Source organism: Chiloscyllium plagiosum, chromosome 27 (genome assembly GCF_004010195.1).
Source record: "Chiloscyllium plagiosum isolate BGI_BamShark_2017 chromosome 27, ASM401019v2, whole genome shotgun sequence".
In the NCBI taxonomy this organism is placed as follows: Eukaryota; Metazoa; Chordata; class Chondrichthyes; order Orectolobiformes; family Hemiscylliidae; genus Chiloscyllium; species Chiloscyllium plagiosum.
In genome coordinates, this window is record NC_057736.1 from 12,240,847 (window position 1) to 12,266,760 (window position 25,914).

General features: G+C 42.5%; 1 long non-coding RNA gene across 3 annotated transcripts in view; it reads left to right on the forward strand.

Annotated features, from left to right (window-relative positions):
* The window catches only part of LOC122563546, an 89,926-nt gene that overhangs the window by 50,219 nt on the left and 13,793 nt on the right, over window positions 1-25,914 (forward strand). For all 3 annotated transcript variants that reach the window (XR_006315645.1, XR_006315644.1, XR_006315646.1), the window contains exons 2-4: window positions 1,407-1,551; window positions 2,086-2,158; window positions 13,870-14,016. This is a non-coding gene — a long non-coding RNA (uncharacterized LOC122563546). The remainder of the gene's footprint in view (window positions 1-1,406; window positions 1,552-2,085; window positions 2,159-13,869; window positions 14,017-25,914) is intronic.

Genomic DNA, 25,914 nt, shown 5'->3' on the forward strand with positions numbered 1-25,914 from the left:
TTGTTATGAAGGCCAGCATGCTATTAGCTTTCTTCACTACCTGCTGTACCTGCATGCTTACCTTCATTGACTGGTGTACAAGAACACCCAGATCTCTTTGTACTGCCCCTTTACCTAACTTGACTCCATTTAGGTAGTAATCTGCCTTCCTGTTCTTGCCACCAAAGTGGATAACCATACATTTATCCACATTAAACTGCACCTGCCATGCATCTGCCCACTCACCTTACTTGTCCAGGTCACCCTGTAATCTCCTAACATCCTCTTCACATTTCACCCTGCCACCCAGCTTTGTATCATCAGAAAATTTGCTAATGTTACTATTAATACCATCTTCTATATCATTAATAGAGATTGTAAAAAGTCGAGGTCCCAGCACTGATCCCTGCAGTACCCCACTGGTCACTGCCTGCCATTCTGAAATGGAGCCATTTATCACTACCCTTTGTTTCCTATCAGCCAACCAATAAATAAATAAATAATAGGTAAACAGCAGCAAAAACAAAAACACAAGTACAGGTGAATGTAAAGAGTTTGTGAGTCCATTCAGTATTCTAACAACAGTAGGGTAGAAACTGTTACGAAACCGGCTGGAAACCGAATGTTTGGGAAATCTATTCTCCACGTGTTTCCACTTCACAATAGCCGAGGTAAATTGCTACAGAAAAGAGAGGAAGATATACAGTTAGTTCCAAATGATAGAGTCATGGAGCTGCACAGCACGGAAACAGACCCTTCGATGCAACTCATCCATGCTGACCAGATATCCCAACCTAATCTAGTCCCATTTGCCAGCACTTAGCCTATTTCCCTCAAAACCTTTTCTCTTCATGTACCCTTTGCATGCCTTTTAAATGCTGTAATTGTACCAGCATCTAGCACTTCGTTTGGCAGCTCATTCCATACACACACCACCCTCTGTGTGAAAGTTACCCTTACGTCTTTTTAAAGATCTGTCCCTTCTAGCCTTAAACCTGCTGCCATCTCGATTTGTACAGCTCTACCCTGGGGAAAAGACCTTGACTATTTACCTTATCCTTGGCCCTCATGATTATATAAACTTCTATAAGATCTCCCCTGAGCCTGTGGCACATTGACTATACTTGAGGGTGACATTGGGTGTAGACAACAGTCAGTTCCCTTCACTTGGTGTTAATGGCCTCCCATGCGATCAGTGCACAATTCTCCAAAAACAAAAGCCAAAAGGTAAGCTTACATCAATTTGAGTCTCCGTGTTTTAGACTGCTTGCGCATCTCTTGTGTATTGATTGATTCCCTATTTTAATGTCATAGTTCCAGCAGTGGCTTACAGGAACAGAAAATAAGCCATCGATTGTGAACTATGGTTGCAGTTCTAACTGTGCACTAAAACCCCTGCCTATAAATAACCTGTTCTGCATTTACAGGAGCTGTAAATTACAACATGCCATTTAAGCATTTTGAAGGAACTGAATGAGCACTCTGTAAAAGCTCCAGGCACTTGGAATTTCTTTGTCCTGACGGTAAAATTGGTCCATTTATACTGCAGAAAAATTTCAATGGATTTTCCTGGTAAGTGATTCTTCACAGGTTTAATCGCATCCTTGTACTCTTGGCTACATCTGGCACTACTGGTTTGATAGTAATAAATGCCAAGATGAAATAGTCTTGAGGAGCAAAATGACCTACTCCTGTTCCTATATAAAACCCAAAAATTGCAATTTGTAGTTTTCCAGTGGACAGGTAAAACAAGGTGGTGATAAACTCTAAGACAACAGTACGCAATTGAATATCTTATTTTAAAGCTGTGGTTGATTTTGTGACATGTGAGACTAATGTTCCACATACATTAAAACATCATAATGATTATTTATACATCTAAAATGACACTTTTGTTTTTGCATTTACCATATTTAGTTCAGAAATCCACAGGGATGTACACCTGTAGAATTATTAGAATCCATCACTGATGACAAACATCTTTTGCTTTTGTGGAAGGTTATTGTGAGTCATTGTGCCTATATGATACATGTGGGTTAAATATGGATCCCACTCACATTCGTAAAAAAAAATTCAATACACTATTACTAAACAAACTTCTTGCAGGGTCTGGCAGGATGGATGTAGATCAGCTGTTTCCATGACTGATGAGCCCAACACTGGAGAACATAATCTCAAGGTAAGGGGTAGATCATTAAAGATTGAGACAAGGAGGAATTTCTTCCCTCAGACAGTGATGAACCTTTGCAATTCTGTACCCCAGAGAGCTGTCGAAGTTCAACCCTGGGAATGTAGAAGACAGGAATTGTTAATTTCTGAAAGATCATAACATCATGGGAAGTGGAGATTGTGCTGCTAAGGATAAAAATCGCACAACACCAGGTTATAGTCCAAAAGGTTTATTTGGAAGCACTAGCTTTCGGAGCGCCACTCCTTCATCAGATGGTTGTCCTGATGAAGGAGCAGTGCTCTGAAAGCTAGTGCTTCCAGCCCAACACCAGCACCTCCAAATCATGATTACAATCAGTGCTAATAAGGAACACTGAGCTAAGAAATCAGCTATGATTTAATTTTTTTTATTCATTCAAAGCATGTCAGCTTTGCTTGCTGGATCAGCACTAAGGCTTGATGGGCTGAATGACAGGCTCCTGTTTCTATGTTGTTAATTTGTGTTAATCTTCAGTCTTTGATTTGCACTGCAATGGATATAACTGTGCCTCATGCTACACCACTTTGTGAAGTGAGGGCTTGATTCGAAGAAAACAAAACGTTACTTTGTTGTTCCCTTCTGCTGTCTTTCTGTGAAAGAGGTGCCCTCCTGCTCCTTGGGTTTAGCATCTGTCCATGACCTGTGAGTGTGCGTGCTGCCATTCCTGTGCATGCGGCAACCAATCCATCATCAGCTACTGGAAAGCACAATCCTGGAGGCTTTGTGCAACTTTTGCTCACATTAAGGAGGGATGTACGTGCATTGAAAGCAGTTCAGAGACAGTTCACAAGGCTAAATCCAGCGATGTGGGACTTTATGTGGAAAGCTTAAGTTTAGTAGAATGAGAGGTGACCTTGTTGAAACATATGCAATTCTCCAGGAGCTGGACAGGCTGCAGGTTTGAGAGTGGAACGTTTCCTCTTGAGAGTGACGGAGCACAGTTGTGAAGAAAGGGATTCACCATTTAAGACAGAGATTGGGCAAAGTCTCTTCTCTGAGGGTTGTCAGGGTTTGGAATTCTCTCTCTCACTGAGCAGTGGCGGCTGTGCCATTGAAGAAATTCAAGGCTGTGTTCCACAGATTTTTGATTGACACAAGGCTGTGGGCAGTCAGGCAGCAGAGTGGAGTTGAGTTCACAATCAGATCAGCTGCAGTCGTATTGAATGGCAGAACAGGTTAGAGGGGCTGAATGCCCATACCATCTCCTATGTCTAATGATTCACATGTGCCTCCGTTCTCATGCCACAGGTGACTCTGATCCTTTTGCACAGACTTTGTACAATTAGAATTATTTGGATGGCAATCACAACCACAATTGTCTGGCCACATTCACACCTAGCTCAGGAATGTTGAGGTCTATGCTGTCACAGAAGTAGGCTAATATTCAGCCACCCAGCACAGACAAAGGATTGTACGTGTAGTCTTGTCCATTGTTTCAAACCATACCCACCTACCCATCAGTCAAAACAAGGCAACCAGCGCAGCTTTGTGTCAAAATGTTACCTTACTATTTGTTTGTTTTACTGTGGAAATGAAATGGTCAAAACTCAACATCTACTTTCACGTTGCTGCAAATTAAGATGGCAGAAGGCTCTGGAATCTGCTTTGCATGCACTTTTGGAAATCAGAAGCATTACACATCTGGACATGATCAAAAATTGGCTGCAATACCAAATATATCTGTCTCAGTTACAGGAGGAATCTGGGGTCAGCTGGTGAATGGGAACACTTACAACAGAGTAGTAAGTGTTTCAGCAATAACTACCAAAAAAAGGCACTGGTCCTTTCGACTGAACAATAATCCAAAGATGTAAAGTCCCACCATTTGTGGGAGTGCATCCCAGAGAAGATCACCATCGGTGCTATTCTCAAATGGTGAATGTGGCTGAAAGCGTGGGCTCTCTTTCACTCCAGAGAGCAACATTTAAAACTATGTTTTCCCTTGAAGTTGCAGATGAACAAAGCTTACATTTGCAATTTGCAAAAAAAGGTATCCCATAAGTATTGTGGGGATGAACAAATATGCAAAGGCAGACACAGGAAGAACAGGACTTTACTGCACATCTTGTGTACATATTGTAGTCTGTTATTTGAACTGCAGATGGTAATTCTGCCTTCAGACTTGCCTTCTTGTAGACCTCATTTCACTTATCACTCGCTGTTAAGATATGACTTGTCATCTGAAGGCATGTTTCCTAGCAACATAGGACAAGTAACCTCAAAGTGTCAAACTGCTTTGGGACATAATTGTCAGTCTGAGAATAAACCCTACATAACGTGGTGTTCTATTAAGCAACCAGGTTGGATTGAGAACAGCCGCCTGTTTGATGAAGTAATGTCAAAATTAGTGGGGGAGAAAGATGGTTCTTCCTCATCACAACAAAGGATAATGTCTTTAATGCACTTTGATGTGGTTCGTGGTCCTTTGTAGGGGGAAGAGGTTGCAGGGATAGAGGGACCTGGGTACATGTGCATAAAACATTGAAGGTGGTAGGCCAGGTTGAGAGAGTGGTTGCTAAGGGATACAGCATCCTGGGCTTTATCAGTAGGGGCATGATTACAAAAGTAAGGAATTCACTTAAACTTTATCAATAAGGGTGTGCTTACAAAAGCAAGGAATTCAATTAAAACAATGTAGAACTCTGATTCGGCTTCAGCTGGTGTAGTTCGGGGCACTACGCTTTATGAATAATGTGAAGGCATTAGAGAGGGTGCAGAAAAGTATAATGAGAATAATTCAGGGATGCAGAGTTCATTTACAACTTCAAAGTTGGGATTGTTGTCCTTGGAGAAGAGAGGCATAAGAGGAGAGATGATTGAACTGTTCAAAATCACTGTGCCTGAAGAGAGTGGGTAAGCAGAAGGAACAGGAACCAGACGCGATGTGAGAAAATGTCTACATGCAGGGAGCTGTGAGAATCTGGACGGCACTGTATCGGAGCCTGGGTCAATTCAGGTTTTCAGAGGGGAGTTTGTTTATTAACCAAAAGCAAACAAAAAATTCCTGGATTTAACATTAAATGTTCAATCCGTACACTTGTGATGGAAAAGGCTAGGATTTTAATAAGAGTGGCACAGTGGCTTGCACTGCTGCCTCACAGTGCCAGAGACCTGGGTTCAATTCCTGCCTCAGGCAACTGTGTGTGTGGAGTTTGCACATTCTCCCCGTGTCTGTGTGGGTTTCCTCCAGGTGCTCTGATATCCTCCCACAATCCAAAAATGTGCAGATTAGGTGAATTGGCCATGCTAAATTGTCTGCAGTGTTAGGTGAATGGGTAAACATAGGGGGGTGGGTTTCTCTGCAGAGGGTCGGTGTGGACTTGTTGGGCCGAAGGGCCTGTTTCCACACTAAGTAATCTAATGAGGCTTTTTAAATGTAGTGTTGTTCCTGGTTGCTGTTCAGGCCTTTCAGAATGCAGGACCCAACTGCTGGACTGTATGAGAAATGCTTGACATGAGAAGCTGGGATGTATGACAAGCCATAATTATCTGAAGACATCTAGAACAATGTTTATCCAAGATCAAGTCAGGAGGTGGTATCTGGAGCTGGCAGTTACAAAAGAGGTCAGATGGACTTCTGAAACTTGTGAACAACATTCTTCACGGTGTCCCAGTTCACACAGTTACTGGAAATAATTTGCTTCATACACAAACACTTTTGTTTTCATTTAATCCATTGGTTGCATTATTCTTTTCTTAGTGTGTCAACAGTTTTCAGGCCACACTAATTAAGATTTAGTTGCGTGCAAAATTGTAACCATAGGAACGCAAACAGCTGAAGCCAACTCTTTAATCCTGTCCTGCCACATAATTAGATCATGGCTGTTGGTGTACCTTCCATGCTCTCTTGTTGGAAATGGGCATTGCCTGGAATTTGTGGGACAGATGTTGTACCTTATGAACCGAAGCCGGAATGCTATCCGAGCCATGGTGTATTTGAACACAGACTGCTTCATTATCGGACCATCCTGTACCATGTGTTGGTAAATATCACAAAGTACCAGGTTCTCCGGTAAATACCTTATTCCATGTTTATGATGCATGGCCCCTGATGACTTTACCTATGAAAAACTAAGAATGTCAGTTTTAAAACTTTCAACTTTTTACTGTTGGTATAATTGGGTAATTTTATTTTCTTGGCTCAGAGATATATTTGATGTACTTGCATGTCAAATCCCTACAGTGTGAAAGCAGGTCATTCAGCCCATCGAGTCCACACTGACCCTCTGAAGAACATCCCACCCAGACCAATCCCTGTACCCTGCACTTCTCATGGCTAATCCACCCAGCCTACACATTCTGGGACACAATGTGCAATTTAGCATGGTCAATCCACCTAACCTGCACATCTTTGGATTGTGGGAGGATTTCCTGGAGGAAACCCACACAGACACAGGGAGAATGAGCAAACTCCACACAGACAGTCACCTGAGGCTGGAATTGAAAGCAGGTCCCTGGTCCTGTGGGGTAGCAGTGCTAACCGCTGAGCCATTACGATTTGCAGATACAAAGTGCCTTCCCTATCTTTAGGACATTCCAAAACCTTTTATAGCCAATTAAATGCTTTCTTTCAGTTTAGAAACTTTGAAACTCCTAGGAACATAAGAGTCAGCAGTAGGATATTCAGCCCATCAAGCCTATACCACCATTCTATATGATCATGATTTTTCTGCTCCAGGCAACATGCCAGCTCCTCATAGCCCTCAACTCCTTAATATTGGAAAATCTATCAACCTCTTCTTTAAATACTTTCAGTGATATAGCCTCCACACGTCTCTAGGGTAGAGAATTCCAGGCATTCACTGCCCTCTGGAAGAAAATATCCCTTCACTTCCTAGAGTTAAATGAGTGTCCCCTTATTCTACAATTACTCCACTTCCCCCACCTCCACCCGCCAACTGTGGTTTGAAATGCCCCACGATTGGAAACATCTTCTCAACATCGATTCTCTCAAGCCCCCTCAGAATCTTATATGTTTCCATAAGATTACCCCTCCTTTTTCTAATCTTGACTGAATTAACACTGAGAGAAACTAAGAACTGAAGATGCTGGAGATCAGAGTTGAAAAGTGTGGTGCTGGAAAAGCACAGCAGATCAGGCAGCATCTGAGGAGCAGGAGAGTGGACATTTTGGACATAAGCCCTTCATCAGGAGTGGGGGGGGGGTAGTGCAGGGGGCTTAGAGGTAAATAAGGGGGTGGGGGTAGGGGGTGAGGTAGCTGGGATGAACTGAACCAATTTAGCCATTCTTGATAAGTCAACGACTTCATCCCAATAATAGACAAGTGAATCTCTTCTGCACAGCCTTCAGTGCCAGTATATCCTTTATGTACTAGGACCAAAACTACCCATGGAACTTCTGGTGAGGCCTTACCAATAGTCTTACACAGTTGTAACTAGACTGCCTGATTTTTAAATCCCTGTCCTCTCAGCAATAAAAGCCAAAATTTCAGCTGACTTTTTCATTTACTCACAGCACTCTTAACATGTTGTGTTTCATGCAAAAGAAAACTCAGATCCCTCTGTGATACAATGTTTGGAGTTTCTCTCCATCTAAAACCAGTCTGCCTTCTGATTCTTTCTACCAAAATGCATAATCCCATACTTTCGAACACTAAACTCCATCCAACAAGTCATTGCCCACTTGCACAACCCTTTTACATTTCCTTGCAGATTCATGACATACCCTCCCACCTATTTTTGGTATCAGCAGCAAATTTGGATGCAACAGGCTCTGTCTCATCCTCCAAGACATTATGTGGACAATTTAGCATGGTCAATTCACCTGACCTGCACATCTTCGGATTGTGGGAGGAAACCGGAGCACCCGGAGGAAACCCACGCTGACATGGAGAGAATGTGCAAACTCCACACAGACAGTTGCCCGAGGCTAGAATCGAACCTGGGACCCTGGTGCTGTGAGGCAGCAGTGCTAACCGCTGAGCCACCATGTGGGTCTAGAGCTGCATGATGGCAGGTTCCTTTTCCTAAACGTGCATTGGTGAATATCATGGGTTTTTTTTTAAATGGCAATCAATGGTAGTTGGCAAGATTCCAGATCTTGTTTGGCTGAATTTTAATGCCACCAGTCGCCATGTTGAAATTTGAACCTGTGCCCGAACAGCATTATTCTGGGTCACTGGATTACAAGCACAGTGAAATCACCACTATGTCACTTCCTCACTGTCTTCTGCATCCTGACTGACAAACAGCACTTCCAACAGTACAGCACTCCAAGGTTAGGCTAGATTCTGTGCTTCAGTTTCTGGAGTGGGATTGCAGAAGCTGTAACCACGTGACCCAGAGGTAAAGCATTGCCCATTGAGCTGCTGCTTATACCAGGGAGTGTGGCATTGCCAGGATACTAACCAGAAGCTCTAAGCTGTAAAATGATAAATTAACTGATCTTGTGCCTGCTGCTATATGGATTCTAGTAATTAGTAGAATATAAGAAATGGCCACATTTTCTATTTATCTCATATTTATGTCACTCTGCCTAGGGATGAACTATATCGTCAGCTGTTCTCATGTCTCCAGTTTTACTGCCTTGCTTGGTTGGTAATTTGAAACTTTGCTCACCCTTTGAATCAAGAATAATTTCCATATGGTCTGCTTTAAATTAATGTTTCACTAAATTTTAGTCTAAGCTATCTAAGTAACTGTAAAGTGATTTACTGACAGCACTTTATTTATGACATTTATTACTTCATATTCCGGTGGTTGGGGCCTTCCTCAACTCCCTTTCTAAACTGAGGAAATTTAGTTTTATTTTATCAATCATTGCAAATTTGATCATTTTGATGGTAGAACATAGAATATAGAACATCACAGCGCAGTACAGGCCCTTTGGTCTTCGGTGTTGCGTCGCCCTGTGGAACCAATCTGAAGGCCATCTAACCAACACTATTCCACTCTCATCCATATGCCTATCCAATGACCATTTAAATGCCTGTAAAGTTGATGAGTCTACTACTGTCGCAGGCAGCCTTTCCTTGTAAAACCTTCCCTCCGTACCAGGCAACATCCTAGTAAATCTGCCCTGAACCCTTTCCAAGGCTTCCACATCCTTCCTGTAATTTGGCGACCAGAACCTCTGTTGCCTGAGGCAGGAATTGCGCCAGACACCTGGTTCAATTCCCGCCTCAGGCAACAGCCTGTGTGGAGTTTGCACACTCTCCCAGTGTCTGCGTGGGTTTCCTCCGGGTTCTCCGGTTTCTTCAAAAATGTGCAGGTTAGATGAATTGGCCATGCTAAATTGCCTGTAGTGTTAGTTGAATGGGTAAATGTAGGGCAATGGATCTGGGTGGGTTGCTCTTCGGAGGGTCGGTGTGGACTTGTTGGGCTCAAGGGCCTGTTTCCACACTGTCAGTAAGTAATCTAATCTAATCTAAAAAAATTGTACGCAATACTCCAAATGCAGCCACACCAGAGTTTTGTACAGCTGCAACATGACCTCATGGTTCTGAAACTCGATCCCTCTACTAATGAAAGCTAACACACCGTCCGTATGCCTTCTTAATAGCCCTATCAACCTGGGTGGCAACTTTGAGGGATCTATGTACATGGACACCGAGATCTCTGTGCTTATCTACACTACCAAGAATCTTATCATTCGCCCAGTACTCTGCATTCCTGTTACTGATCTTCTGTTAATATAGAGAATAATTGTTCACAGAACTGTTGACCTGAGGTTGGGATAATTAAAGACAAGCCCGATATTCATAAATGTTCATTCTCATAAGTATTCCAGAACAATTCAAGAGCAGGAATCTTGAGTAATATTTCTACCAAGTCTAGTTGTGGTATTTGTTCATTTCCCATAAAATAAACTTTATACATAACAATGATTAAAGTGTGTCACACCATAATCCTACTGTGATTGTACATACAGTGCAATGCAGATAAATTTGGTTTTGTGCAGTATATCAAATTCTTATGATGTCTCACTCCTTACAAACCATTCACAGAGCCTGAAGGGCTTTTGGACAGATTTCAGCCCCTCAGTGAACTATGGTGGGAGCTCCCCAGTCTGGAACCTTTTCCTGAGTTTGTTGCTTTGGAATGTGTCAATCTGTCAGGGGCAGCTCTTGCACTGGATTTGGGCAGACCAAAGAGAGTCTTCAAGTTCAGAATTTCCCCAGGTCTGTCTCAGTGTGTACCGCCTGGAACAGTCTACATGTACAATCAGGTATACGCATAGAAATGTACACATTAGCAAAGGAGCTGGCCACTCAGCCCCAGTAAGCTCCATTCACAACCTCATCTTCACATTTCCATTGTCATGGAGAATTACCAGGCGACGCAGAGAGTTCTTCAAGAAGATGAATCTTTTATTTGCAAACAAAAGCTGTGACAACCAGCAAGCAAATTCATGATTTCCCCCAAACTGTGGGGTCCGTTATTTTTTATACCTTTCAGTTATCATGCTTTCTTCAAGTTTATCAGTGTGTTCAATTGTGTTAGTCAGGGCTATCTTTCTGCAGTTATGCAACAAACCAATGATGTTAGTTCACGTTATCTCTCTACTTCTGCCACTATGGTTTTTCCTACTTCAAACTTAATCTTACTTTACTATATCATGATTAGATATTTACTATTACATCTGCCACAATGGTCTTCAGCCCTAGGTTGACCCTATTACATCATGCTAACATTTACTTATATGTCATGTGTTTTGATTAACCAGATTATGCTGCGTTGGTACCTAACCTAATTATACTACCTAATTAACATAATTAGAACCACTGTTCTATACCGGTTTGATGTAGTATTCCACAGATCCTTGTAACATTCCACCAGTCCTCATGTTTAACCCTTCACATGCCTTTTATTTTCCACACATCAACAGTCAATAGCCTTTCTCCCTTTTGCTTCCCAATAATCTAATTACCTCTGCTTTACCAACTTCAAATACTTTGCTTCAAAGCCTTTGGAGAAAGAAAGTTAGAAAGATTTATCAGCCTCTGAGAGGGAAAATGTTTCACTTCATCTCTGTCATAAATGGGTGACCCCCTTTATTTTTAAGCAGTGACCCTGCAATATGGGGTTGCTCATATATGAACCTTAACATTCAGCCATTCTCGAGAAGCAGATGGCTGTTGATTACTTTATTATGATCTTGGTCCATAACTCAATTGATGTTCAGAGTACAGACCAATCCTGCACCTTATTGGCACAATTCCCAGCACAAGGTTGATTAACAAATTCTAGACATCAATATGTCCCATCGATCATATCTAAGGGAAGGCAGCCATAGTTTTTCTCGTCCATAGGACTGCTCTCTCATTGGAGATGACTGATGGTGGTTTAACCTGAGGGTCACCACACCTCAGGTAAAGGTTGAGTAGGAGAGGGTGTCATAGTAATCTTAGCTGGTACAGGAACTGAACCCACAAATTGGTATCTGTCTGCATCACAAACCAGCTGTCCAGCCACCTGAACTAAATCAATCCCCTTTTAAGCAGACCTCTTTGGACATAGTTAAAAATCACACTAGACCAGGTTTTGTCCATCAGGTAACTTCCAAATAAGCCTGTTGAACTATAACCTGGTGTTGTGTGATTTTTTAACTTTGCCACCTGAGTCCAACACTGGTACCTCTTTGTACATACCATTGAATTGAAGGAAGGAAAGCGAACAGCAAGTGATCATGACTGTGATGTAAGGCTGTGATGTAAGGGTTTAACATTACTAATCCCCTGATTCTGGACAGGAGATGAATTCAGCAATTTTCAGAGTGATCCCTGAACGTCTGGAATATCTGAGTTTATGCTGATTTAAGCAGTAAAATGGAATGGGGTTCCTGTGATCATCAAAGTGGTTATCATTAATCAGTGAAGTATGATCTAATAAAACTGATTAATTTATTTAAACAAAATCATAACTTCCTGGCATTGGTATTGACGTAGATTGATTGGGTCATTGCAAAAGCTTTTAGTATATTAGTGTTTCCTTTTAGTCTAATTAAATGATGGTAAAAATGTGTCAGGGTTATAAGCAAAGATAGGAAAGTCTTTATGACCTGATAGAAGATTGCTTTAATGGAACCAGTGGATGTGCCTGATATTGTCTAAAAGCTGGCCCTAATCAATTTCAACTAGGAGAAAGTGAGGACTGCAGATGCTGGAGATCAGAGCTGAAAAATGTGTTGCTGGAAAAGCGCAGCAGGTCAGGCAGTATCCAAGGAGCAGGGCCCGAAACGTCGATTCTCCTGCTCCTTGGATGCTGCCTGGCCTGCTGCGCTTTTCCAGCAACATATTTTTCAGCCCTAATCAGTTTCAGTCGGGTTTGTTTTTTTAGCAAGTTCTTGGTACAAGAGTGCATTTGACGAATACAACTTTCTATTAAAACATTGTTATTTCGTGAGGTGATTGTTGAGTAAGTGAGGTTTAGAGTGAGTTGTGCAGATTGCACTTGGATTGGGACTCCGCTGAGGATATCATTGTAAAAAAACTGACACATAGTAATTCTGTATAACAATGCGTTTCGGTTTAAAAAAGGAAAGACTTACATTTATGTAGCAATTTTCACAATCAGCAGACACCTCAAAATGCTTTACAAACAGTACTGCTGATGTGTAGTCACTGTGCAATGCATGGAAGACAACAGCCAACATTGCAAATAAAAAGTCCCTCAGACAACAGCATGATAATGACAACATAATGTTGTACCATTGTTCTGCTATTCTCACATTTTGATCACTTAAGCTGAACTATCAGCAGCTTTTACAGTTGCTTTTACAGGTTTACAGTTGATCACATTTTGATCACTTAAGCTGAACTATCAGCAGCTTTTCTCCACCAGCACCCTACACCTGCACCCCTCCCCTAAACTATAATATAAATGCTGCCCCCTCTACACTTCACTTCAGATCTGCTGAAGAGTCATCCAGACTTGAAACGTTAGATTGCTCTCTCTCTCTGTGGATGCTGTCTGACCTGCTGTGATCTCCAGCATTTCTTGTTTTCAGTACAGCTTCCAGCATCTGCAGAAATTTGCTCCACCATTTTCAATATTGTTTTATTGCCATGTTCAGCTATGAACTTAGTCTTTACAAGATAGTCTTGTTTTTAAAAAGTGGCTCCTAGGCACGCCTGTGAGATTTGGTTACCATGGAAGAGACACTCCAACAGAAAACTACTGAAATGACAATTTTCACACTTTGATGCAGTAACTCAGAATATGATAATTGTTTTTTTGAGACACAGGGGAGAGACAATGTAAATCCTTCTGGAATAAGGTAAAACTGCTACTGCTGTGAGAATGCAGAAGGATTTTTTTTTGTTGTTAACAATAAAGCAGTCCTGGAGTTGAATTTGTTTTTCTGACAGTCACCACAACTCAGTGTCTTCTGTTCTTCACCCTTCCACCAATGGGAACAGTTTGTTTCCATCTGCTCTGTTTAGACCCCTCATGATTTTGAAAACTTTCATTAAATCCCCTCCAACCAAGCAGCAACAGCTATTGAGCAATGCCCCATAATTAGCTACGATACCGCAGGGATTGATTGGATTGGCCAAGCATTTGTTTGTGATTGGCAAGAGTAATATGCCAAAATCAGTATCATGTGACTGCACTGTCCAATCAGAGCAGAGTGATTGATATGCATGAAATCCTCAATGAAGTTGAGTTTTGAGGAAGAGGTACCAGATCTGAAACGTTCGCTCTGATTTCTCTCCACAGATGCATCCAGACCTGCTAAGCTTTTTCAGCAATTTCTGTTTTTGATCGTCAATGAAGAATCTTGCAAAATGAGTACAATGGACCATAGAGTCATAGAGATGAAGAGCACAGAAACAGAATTTGGTCCAACTCATACATGCCAACCAGGTATGCTAACCTAATCTTGTCCCATTTGCCAGCACTTAGTCCATATTCGTCTAAACCCTTCCTATTCATATAGGCATTCAGATGCCTTTTAAATGTTGTAATTGTACCAGCCTCCACCACTTCTTCTGGCAGCTCATTCCATGAATGCTCCTTAGGTCTCTTTTATACCTTTCCCCTCTCATCCTAAACATATTCCCTCTAGTTCTGGACTTCCCCCACATCAAGGAAAAGACGTTGTCTGTTTAGCCTATTCCTGCCCCTCATGATTTTATAGATCTCTACAAGGTCACCCCTCAAACTAATCAACCAATCACCAGTCACTTTTCATTTGCCAGTGGGAGGCTGGAATAGATAATGGTGTCTGTTTGAAGGTTAATTTGAGCTATAAATAGGGGAAAAAAAGATATTTTATTAGTCTTTCACCTGTCCTTTGGGAGTCAGATTGGTTGATTCCAGGAACAGGCGAAAGTGAGTACTTCAGATGCTGAAGATTAGAGTCAAGCTGGGAAAGCACAGCAGGTCAGACAGCATCTGAGGAGCAGGAAAATCAACGTTTCAGGCAAAAGCCTGAACATTCTTGATGAAGGACTTTTGCTTCCTGCACCTCAGATGCTGCCGGACCTGCTGTGCTTTTCCAACACTACTCTAATCTTGATTCCAGGAACAGTCAACAAGTTACCGAGTGTCGAGGCTATTGGGCAGAAGGCTGTCTCAAAGCTCTGGCACTGCATCGAAGTGTTTAAGAAATATGAAAGAACCTTCCAACACTAATTCTTCGTGTCCCCTCACCCATGACATCTTGTGCCCCTCCACCCTGCCTTATAACACTTTATAATCTCCATGCCAAACAATTACTCTCTTTCCATCCCACAGCACCTTACACCTTCCATGCCAACTTATATCCCTTTGTCTACTCCATAACTCTTCACACCCTCCATGCCAACCTATGCCATTCCACCCGTCCAATAACCAGCACTGGAATTCATAGTCCCATGTCAGAGAACCTACAACCACATGCAGCTGAAAATCAATCTGTGAACTGCCAGGCAACTGACTGTGATAATAGATGGTTGTAGAATCAGTCATACAGCAATAGTCCAGTAATGGTAAGCCTCAGGCTTATGTCAACAGAGTGAAATAGCAAGCAGTAATTTTTCATTTAACACTATACTTTTTTAAGTTTAGAGGGGAGGTCAGCTCCTTTTGATAATGGTTTTTGAGGCTTTTGACAGTTGCTTTTGGCAGGTCTGTTCATAGTTCCAATGAGCTTGATAGTTGCACACATTCATTTCAACTTTTAAAGGTCGAAATGGTACCCTCCGTCTCCCAGCAATGTCAGAGGACCATAGCCAAAGGAGTACCTTACTCCTCCAAAATGATAAGCTGGCTTTCCAAATGGATCCTCAATGTTCAGACTTACTCTGACTGGTGTCGTCTGCGCATCTTGTGGCTCACACTGCTGAGTCACCAAACTCAGACTCGAGTGGAGAGAAGTGCTGATTTACATGGGCAACTACAAAATGCATTTCCATGAAATGTGACCCACCTCATTCCAGCCAGTCTGAACATGATACATACCATGTTCAGAGGCAGGATTTGTGGTTTTCAGCTTCCTCTGTAATTTTTGAGAAAATCCTTTTGTTTTAAGACAATGTGTGGCTATATTCAGGAATAATCGTACAGCATGTGATTTTTGGCAAAACTAGAAATCAATGTTTACTTGGGTTGATAAAATTTAGGCAATAGGACAAGGACAGCACTGGAATTGCAAAAGATCAGAGTAACTTTAGTTAAAACAAATAGTTGTGACACGAGGTATGGATTTTAAAATCCTATCAATTGCAACAGAAAGAATGGGGAGGTGATGGTGCCCTGGTAATGACCCAATAATTCAGAATTCCAGGTTAGTGGTCCAGGGATAGGGTTCAAATCCCACTCATGGTGGATGCTGAAATTTGAATTCAGGCAGGAAAGGGCTGAGGAAGATCAGCAATCCTCAGATTTAAGGCCTTGGAGAAGAACAAGTTTGACGAGAGATACTGAGATGGGTCCTGATTCCAGGACGAGAGTATAGGATGGGACTTGCTGACTGAACAATGACCAGTTAAAAAATCACACAACACCAGGTTATAGTCCAACAGGTTTATTTGGAAGCACTAGCTTTCAGAATGCAGCTCCTTCATCACCTCATGTAGGATCAACGCTCCAAAAGCTAGACCTTCCAAATAAACCTGTTGGACTGTAACCTGGTGTTGTGTGATTTTTAAACTTTGTTCACCCCTGTCCAAGGCCGGCACCTCCACATAATGTCCATTTAAATAACTTTCTGCCTGTCTGTTAACCAGATGGAGCAACACAAATGAAATTGTTATCTAATCATTGAAACTGATCTCTTAACGGAATCCATAAATTATTCCCCTATTCCTTGGGGAATCCCCTAGTTCTTCAGGATGAAAACACTGACCTCCAGGGATAAAAATTCCTGACATCCCAAAAACAAATCTTTCGACTACACCATTCACATCATTATCCAGAAATGTCCACATTTGCCAACATACTTTACTTGCATTTTGGCTTTGATGTCCTTCAATTCAGGTGTTGGAACGTAAGGTAGAGATTCAATTAATGCTAAGGGGCCAATAAAGATAGAGATAAGGAGGAATCTTTTTTCCGAGAGTAGTTAATCTGAGGAATTTGTCACTGCAGACAGCCGCTGAGGCTGACTCATTAAGCTGGTTCAAGGTAGAGACAGACAGATTTTTAATCAGTAAGGGAATCAAAGGTTATGGGGAAAAGAGTGGAAACTGCAATTGAGGATCATAGGTCAACCGCGATCTCATTGTGTGTCAGGGCAAACCCAATGGGCCGAATGGCCAACTTCTGCTCTTATGGTCTTGTAACAAGCTGCACTTTGCATAGTCCTAAATATTTAATTAGTCATTGGTCCAATCATTGTTGAAGCAGTTAGTCATCTTTAGCTGATGTTTAATGTCGACACATCTGAGGGATCCTTCATCTGTAAAACTATTTGTGGCTTCCAATCCAGTGAAGATTTTTTTTAAAAAGTACATATATAATCAGCGAATGTAAAGTCTCCTTAATCCACCCATTGGCAATGTAGAGACATGAACACTGAACTGATGTCTTTGAACAGACATTCCAATTAACTTTCTAACTCTTCAATTTTCTTCTCAAAGAGAAATATTCCTTCGGAAAAGTTTCAAACAAGTTCGCCGTCCCTTGTTCTTTGAAAATTGCTCAACTAAACACACCCCCACACCTCCAAACCCATCCACATTGATTTTAGAGTTTGGATCCTTTCAAACTGCAAATAACATTTTGTTAAGGTCTGCATGGGAAGTGAGTATCAAAGTTAAGAGTTCCAGCTGTTATCTTTTTCTTCAATTTACTTAAAATTTTTAAATTTATAATCAGTACTGAGGCATAACAAAGAATGTTTGATTCATGGAGGTAATACAAAAATATGAAAAACCTTTCTGTCCAATCTAGCTTTAAATAAACAGGGTTTTGTGTGATTCCTTTCAAAATTAGATTTTTGGTGCATTCACGCTCATAAAAGTGAGGGATGACAGGGCAGTGAATGCAATAATATTCTCCTTTTCAAATAATATCATGAAGCATCTTCAGGTGAGAAACAGCTAATTCACTCAATGCTTGCTTTGACAAATCCATAAATATATTTCTGAAAGACTTGTACGGATTGGTTTCTCCAAAACACAGTGAAACAATAACAAAATACCGTGAAGACTGGAGATCTGAAACAGAGAAACAGAAAGTGCTGGAGCAGACAGGTCTGGCAGCATCTAGGGAGAGAGAAACGGAGTTAACATTTTGAGTCCAGTATGACTATTCATCAGATGTTCAGCTTTCCAATCTGGCCAACTTTCTTAAGCACTTTCTTTTTGTCACCTAGAATAAAATATTCCAGGCAGTGTAATATAGAGCCTCCCACCATGAGTGCCTGGATTTCAGCAGGACAATCCATCAGCCTGACTTTGCTCTTTTGCACATTTGATTAGATTAGATTCCCTACAGTGTGGAAACAGTCCCTTCAGCCCAACAAGTCCACACCAACCCTCCGAAGAGTAACCCACCCAGATCCATTTCCCTCCTACTAATGCACCTAACACTATGGGCAATTTAGCATGGCCAATTCACCTGACCTACACACCTTTGGATTGTGGGAGGAAACCGGAGCACCCGGAGGAAACTCATGCCGACACGGGGAGAATATGCAAACTCCACACAGACAGTCATCCAAGGCTGGAATCGAACCTGGGTCCCTGACACTGAGGCAACAGTGCTAACCACTGAGCCACTGTGCTGCCCACCAGCAGTTTCTCTGAGCAGGAAATCTTAACATCCACCAGGTAGTCCACCATAAAGCTATCGCACTGGCAATGTGGAAATTTGCCCAGGTATATCCTGTGCACAAAAAGGCAGGGTCAATTCATTCTGGCCAGTTATCAACCCGTCATTTTACTCTCAATCATCAGTAAAGTGATAGATGGGGTCATTGATCGTGCAAAGATGCAACATTTACTCAGCTCCTTACCTCATTTCAGCCTTGTTTGAAATTTGAGCAATTGGACTGAACTCAAGATGTGGGGTGAGAGTGACTGCCCTTGGCATCAAGGCAGCATTTGACTGGGTAAGGGATCAAGGTGCTCTGACCAAACTGGAGTCAATGGGAATCAGAGAGGACAATCTCCGCTGACTGGAGGTACACGTAGAACAACAGTTGGAGATCAATCCCCTCAGCCCTTCATGTTTGTGCTGATAAAGGGCAAGAAACGTTAATGCCACACAACCGACAGGTAATGACAGTCTTCAACAAGAGACAATCTGACCATCTCCCCATGTCATTCAATGGCGTTACTGTCACTGAATCCCCCACTATCAGCAACCTGGATGGTTATCATTGACTCGGAACGAAACTGGACTAACCATATAAATGTTGTTGCTATGAAAGCAGGCCAGAGGCTAGAAATACTGTGAGTAACCCTGCACGTGATTCTCCAAAGCCTATCCACCGCCTCCAAGGCACAAGTCAGGATCATGATGAAATACAGCCCACTTGCTTGGATGGGTCCAGCTCCAACAACACTCAAGAGGTTCAACAACATTCAGAACACTTCATACACCACCTTTCACATACTCCCCCACCACCTTCTACAAGGTGTAGTGCAGTAACCCACCGAATACCCTTCAACAGGACCTTTCAAGAGACCTGTGGCCTATATCCTCTGAAAGGACAAGGTAAGCAAGTGCACAAAAGCACCACCATCCTGACTCAGAACAACATCACTGTGCCTTCAGTGTTGCTGTTGCCAAACCCTGGACCTCCCTCCTTAACAGTACTATGGGTGGATTGCAGTGGTTGGAGAAGACGGTTCACCACCACCTCCTCAAGGGTAAGCAGGGGTGAGCAACAAATGCTGCACTGGGTAGTAATAACCTAAGAAAGAAAAAAACAATAATCTGCTTGCCAATTGGATGCCACTACCCTCCCAGATTAAGCCTAAAGTAGGTTGTGAGTTCTGTACTGTTCACTTGGTGAAGTTAAACAGCCACTGTTTACATTTGACAATGTGATGAGTAAATGTATTTTTCTACAAGCTGCTGTGGGAAATTGAGGACAGGCCAGTCGATTGAAGGTGCTGACCTGTCACCTTCATTCTTCAGTTTCTTGGTACTGCACATACGCAGTAATTAGTCCCAATTAGCGCAGAAATTGGAATGCAGTTTGTGTAGTTGTTTGTTCATCCGTAGCTGAAGAAAGATTCCTTGTGTATTGTGACAGATCCAGGTCAGACTCATCCTGTATCCGACCTCCATTTAACCACTGTAATCTGCCTGAATGAGCTCAAAGTAAGTACTAACGTGGAGCAGACAGTTCGAAAACGAGATCATTTCCTGTGGGTTTCAAACCAGTGTAAGCCTAGTGAGGAGACCTAACCTCCCTCAAAGACTGAGAGATTAAATGGGCAAGGGGCAGATAGCAGCAAGGCTGTGAGGAAGATCAAACTGAGAAACATGAAGAATTCAGGGACATGGAATCATAGAGTCATACAGCGCTGAAACAGACCCTTCAGTCCAACTGAACACCAACCATGTTCCTAAACTAAATTACACTCTGTAGTTCCACCTGCCTGTACTTGGCACAAATCCCTCCAAACCTTTCCTATTATGAACTTATCCAAGTGTCTTTTAAATGTTAGAGCTGAAAATGTGTTGCTGGAAAAGCGCAGCAGGTCAGGCAGCATCCAGGGAACAGGAGAATCGACGTTTTGGGCATAAGCCCTTCTTCAGGCTCTGATCTCCAGCATCTGCAGACCTCACTTTCTCCTCTTTTAAATGTTATAAATGTACCCGAATCCACCACTTTCTCTGGCAATTCACTCCACACACTAACCGCTTTCTGTATAAAAAAAATTACCCCAAATGTCCTTTTCAAATCGTTCCCCCTCACCTTAAAAATATGCCACTAGTTTTGAACTCCCCAATCCTAGGAAAAGACCATTGTCATTCACCTTGCATATGCCCCTCAATGTTTTATAAACCTCAATAAGGTCACCCCTTGGTCTGCTATGCCCCAGTGACAAAAGTCCCAGTCTTTCCAGTTTGATACCTGTCTGAAAATTAATGGAAGAGGTGACTGGGGCAACCTTTAATATTGGGGCAACCTTTAGTTATTGTACTGATTATAACATGGTCAGCCAAGGTGGACCTCATAGAATATGAGTTCCCTGATTGGGGCCGTTAACCTGGTCCATCCGGGTGTGTGGGGGGAGGGGAGGCAGGGGCAGGATCCCTGGCTGAGACATAAAAACAGAGGTGTCAGACATACTGTCAGTCTGACAAGTGGCTCTGAGGGAGCTGGGTCAGTGTCAAGGACTCTCCCCGTGTAAATACAGGGAGACCTGGTGATGGCATAACGGCCTCTGTGGAGTTATTGAGAAACACCCACCTGAAGAAATTCGCTAATAACAGTTGTCTTTGAGTTGGGGTAAGCAGTTCTGGCATCATGCTGGTATTTGGGAAGCTTGACTTGTGCAATCTGCCATCGAAGACTGGACCCAGTATAGGAAAAGAATGTGTTTTTTTTCTGGGCAAATGGCATTGGGCAGATGAAAAGCAGTGAGTAAATGAGTCCTGATGGCTTGTGGACCTGTAGCTTTTTTGGTTATTAGGAGCCTAACATTCCCTAAGGCATCAGATACTAAAACCTTTCAAGAGTTGATGGATTTAGTTAAGGAATATTATGACCCCAAGCCTCCCCTAATTCTGAGACAGTACTGGTTTTACTCAGTAACTTGAGAACCAGGGCAAATCTTTATCAGGATTTTTGAGGCGGTTAAGACAACTGGCAGAGGCATGTGACTTTGCTTTTAACCCTGAATGAGATGCTGAGAGATACTTCAGTGTGTGGGACTAATGATGTAACCATGCAAAACTGGCTTCTAGCTGAAGACCAACTGGACTTCAAACAGGTACTACAACTTCCTTTATCATTGGAAAATGCAATAAGTGGAAACTATGAGTTGCAAGGTATTCTGATGGAAGTGGACACCCTCACCAGTCCGACTGAGCTTGGACAACACCACTCGAGTGAAGGCAACTGCACAGCCTCACTTGGGATACATCCTGAACAGAGGGACCGTAGGTCAGCCCACAGCAAAACCTCCCCAAAAAGCCAAGTCTCAGCCGAATGGTTGAAAGTTTCTTCAGGATTTGGGCCGGCCATTGTAGTTGCTGCTAGTATGTAGACTCAAGACAGAAAGAGAGTCCCACTAGACCCAGATGGAGTAAGATAGCTCACAGGCCAGTATCCAGAAGAGTGCACTCCCTGGAAAGTCCACCTACATCCGAGTTGGAACAGTTAAATTGCTTAGCAACAACCAAATGCGAACCAATCAAAACAAATATCTGGTTAAATGGGTCACCCAGTCCTAGTGGAGCTTGGCTTCGGCGTGGCCATTTCAGTGATCACAGAACCATTCTTTAACAAGATTCCCTCTGGACTCCAACCCTTAGGTTTGCACAAGACCTCAGCTAGACTGAAAACCTACACTGGGGATCCTTTACAGATTAAGGGTACAGCTTTGGTTCCGGTCTCTTATGAGAAGCAGCTGGTTCAGTTCCCACAGACTGGAATAACAGCCTCAGCCCAAGCTTAATGCGGTGAAATTAGTTGAGAAAGACTCCCCTTGATGGGCACATTTTTTAAATTATAAAATAACTACCTGAGTGAAGCCCTAATTAAATACCCGGATGTTTTTCAGGAAGGTTTAGGGACTATCAAAGGGGCGAAGGCCACCTTGCATGTTGACCAGGAAGCAAGCCCATGATTCTGCAAGGCCTGCACACTGCCATTTGCCTTACAGGCAAAAGTAGAGGCAGGAATCAGAAGGCTGGAAATGGAAGGAATCCTCAAACCAGTCCAGTTTGCAGAATGGGCAGCACCAGTTGTATCAATTGTGAAATCCAATAGGTCAGCTCGCCTTTGCGGGGATTTTAAACATACGCTAAACCACTTTTCACAGCTGGATAAATGCTCAACCCTTCGCACAGAGGACTGATACAATAAGCTGATTGGGAAGTGTGCTATCCCTCACAAAGCTGGACATGAGCCGTGCGTACTTGCAATTGGGGTTTGATGGGGAATTCCCAGAAATACGCTACAATTAATAGCCATAAGGGTTTGTACCAATATGCGAGTTCGTCATTTGGAGTATCATCAGGCCATGCCATTTTTCAGTGGACGATGGAGAACATTTTCCAAGGTGTACTCAGGTGGCTATTTATCTGGATGATGTGTTAATGACAGGGAAGACCAATAAGGAGCACATAGAGGACTTGGACACAGTCCATAGACGTTTCTCCCAGGTGAGTGTATGCCTTAAAAGGGAAAAGTGATTGTTCCATGCGTCCCAAGTAGCCTACTCAGTCTACATACTTGACAAAACCAGGTTACACCCGGAAGATAAAGTGAGGGCGATCGAAGGTGGTCTGGCTCCCATGTCTGTTCGGGAGCTTACATAACCTGGCCTCCCTTTTGGCAGCTTTGCATTGACTCTGACAAAAGGGTCAGCCTTGGAAATGTTCACGTAACCAAGCCATAGCTTTCAGGGAAGAAATAGCTACAATCCTCTAAGGTCAGGCAATTCCAAGTGAGCCCTGGTATTGACATGCAATGCCTCCCTGTACAGTATCAGTGTAGCATTAGCTCATTGGTGGCCAGTTGCAGAAGAATGCCTAATAGCGAATGCATACAGGAGTTTGGCTATTTTAGAGCATAAATACGCTTAGATAGAGAAGGAAGGTTTGATGGTCATATTTGGAATCAGGAAGTTCCACCAATACCTTCTCGGATGTAAGTTTGTAATAATAATGGGCTGCAAAACAGACCCCGTGAGGTTAACTTAAAGAGGCCAAGGCAATGCTGCCCATAGCTTCAGGCTGAATTCAGCAGTGGGCTCTAATAGTAAGTGTGTAAAATTACAAGTTGCAACACAATCAAGGAGGCCAAGTAGCAATTGCGGATACACTGAGCTGCCCCCTGCTGGCAGATACACCCCGGGTGCTACCATCACTGGAACAGTCCGTAACAGTTTTAAATTTTCTGTTTGCACTTCCAGTCACGACTGATAATATCAGATTTGAGGCAAAAATATCCAGTCCTGACAAAACTATATCAGCTGGTGGTGATGGGGGAAACCAAAGAGCCATCATAACCAGAATTGAAATCTTTTTGGACCTGGCGAGATTAGATCACAGTAGAGGATGACATATTATTAAAGGGAGCAAGAGTGAATATCCCAATCACAGGTCATTGCCAGACACTGTCTGAGTTCAACTAGGGTCATCCAGTGGTCTCCAAACTGAAAATGTTGGAGAAATTATATCCAGTGACCAAGATTGGATGCAGAAACAGCTGCATTGGTTGGGTAGTGCTCAAAGTGCCAACAAGGTTAAAAATTACCACGAGCAGCTCCCCCACATGCTTGAGAATGGTTGGGTAACCCTGGAGTCTGAGTATTACACATTGAACCATGAAAGGATCTGCATAGTCAATGTTCTTAGTCATTGTGGACGCCCACTCAAAAAGGCTGGATGTGCATAGAGGTCATTTGTCAAGCACAGGGATGACAATAGAAAAACTGTGTGCGTCTTTTGCAGCCCTGGAAACGTTAGAAACATTGGTCACAAATAACAGGCCATCATTTACCAGCAGGGAATTTCAATATACCCTGAAGACGAATGGCATTCAACATATAAGGACTGTAGATGGTGGGACATCTCCTGTAAATAAAATAACAGTTCTTAAGAGTAACAGCGAGTAATAATGGCCAACTGAATGGCTTGCATATCTGCCTGGCTTGATTCAATTTCACACTGAATGCTACAAGTTTCCTGGCTTAATATCTTAGTTCCACTGTTTCATTAACACCTATTTACCATCACAGAAGCATAAAACCCCTACAGTGTGGAAACAGGCCATTTGGCCCTACAAGTCCACACCGACCCAATCCCCTACCCTATTGTGCTACATTTCCCCTGATTAGTACACCTAACCTACACATCATTGAACACTATGGGCAAGTTAGCATGGTCAATTCACCTAACCTGCACATCTTTGGACTGTGGGGGGGAAAATCGGAGCACCCAGAGCAAATCCACACAGACATGAGGAGAATGTGCAAACTCCACACAGACAGTATAATAGGTCAAGATAACTGGTTTGCATATCTGTCTGTCAGGACTGATCCAATTCTTAAACATGCTGTTCATTTGACCAGTTTTCCCAGCATGCCATTCAATTGGTCAATATTGCTTTTAGAGTCCCAATATTATTTAGAAGGAACATTCCACCACCTACATATCCCCCTTTTTAAACTCGTGAGTTTTTACAAACTTAGTTCAAAATTGTGTAAACCTGGCAAGAGGTTTACACACCTTAAACATTGAAACCCATTACATTTTTCAAAAATTATCAAAAACCATTGTTACATTAAAAATTTACAAAAAAGTTACGTAAATAGCAGGCTACAACAGAAGAGGAAATCCACTACCCACGTGGTTTATTGAATAGGTGTTAATGAGACAGTGGAACTGAGCTATTAAGCCAAGAAATTTACGGCATTCAATGTCAAATTGAATCCTGCCAGACAGATATTCACCTTGATTGACTATTGAATGAGTTCTTGATGAGACAATGCTACAAGGTTTCGGGTAGAACAATAGATCTCAGTTTCAGTAGAACTGTTTTTGAGACAGCTCAGCTCCTAGCGTCAGCTCAATCAACAGGGGAAACTACCATATCTTTTGTAACACTCTTCCTGAGATAGAAACAATTGAAACTATACTCATTACATTGTTACTTCAAACTGCTGCTAAACCACTGTACTCAGAAAGGACCCAGATAACTAGTTAAAAGAAGGAGCAATGCTCTGAAAGCTAGTGCTTCCAAATAAACCTGTTGGACTATAACCTGGTGTTGTGAGATTTTTAACTTTGTCCACCCCAGTCCAACACTGGCTTTTCCACATCATTGTTAAGAGAAGCCACTCAAGTCAGAGGGCTGTCTCACACCCTTCAGGGAACAAGCAGCAAGACCCTTGGGAGCAACAACTTCAATTGCGTTTGATCAGGTGTAATCGGGAGGTGGGGGGTGGGGGTGGGGGCTGGTGTACACTTTCTAACATCTTGCGCCCCCAAAGCAGATGCTAAACTAGTGTATGGAGTGTATGGTATGAACTGAAAATGTGTTGCTGGAAAAGCGCAGCAGGTCAGGCAGCATCCAAGGAGCAGGAGAATCAACGTTTCAGGCATGAAACACCACAGGCACAAAGAAGGGCTCATGCTCGAAACGTT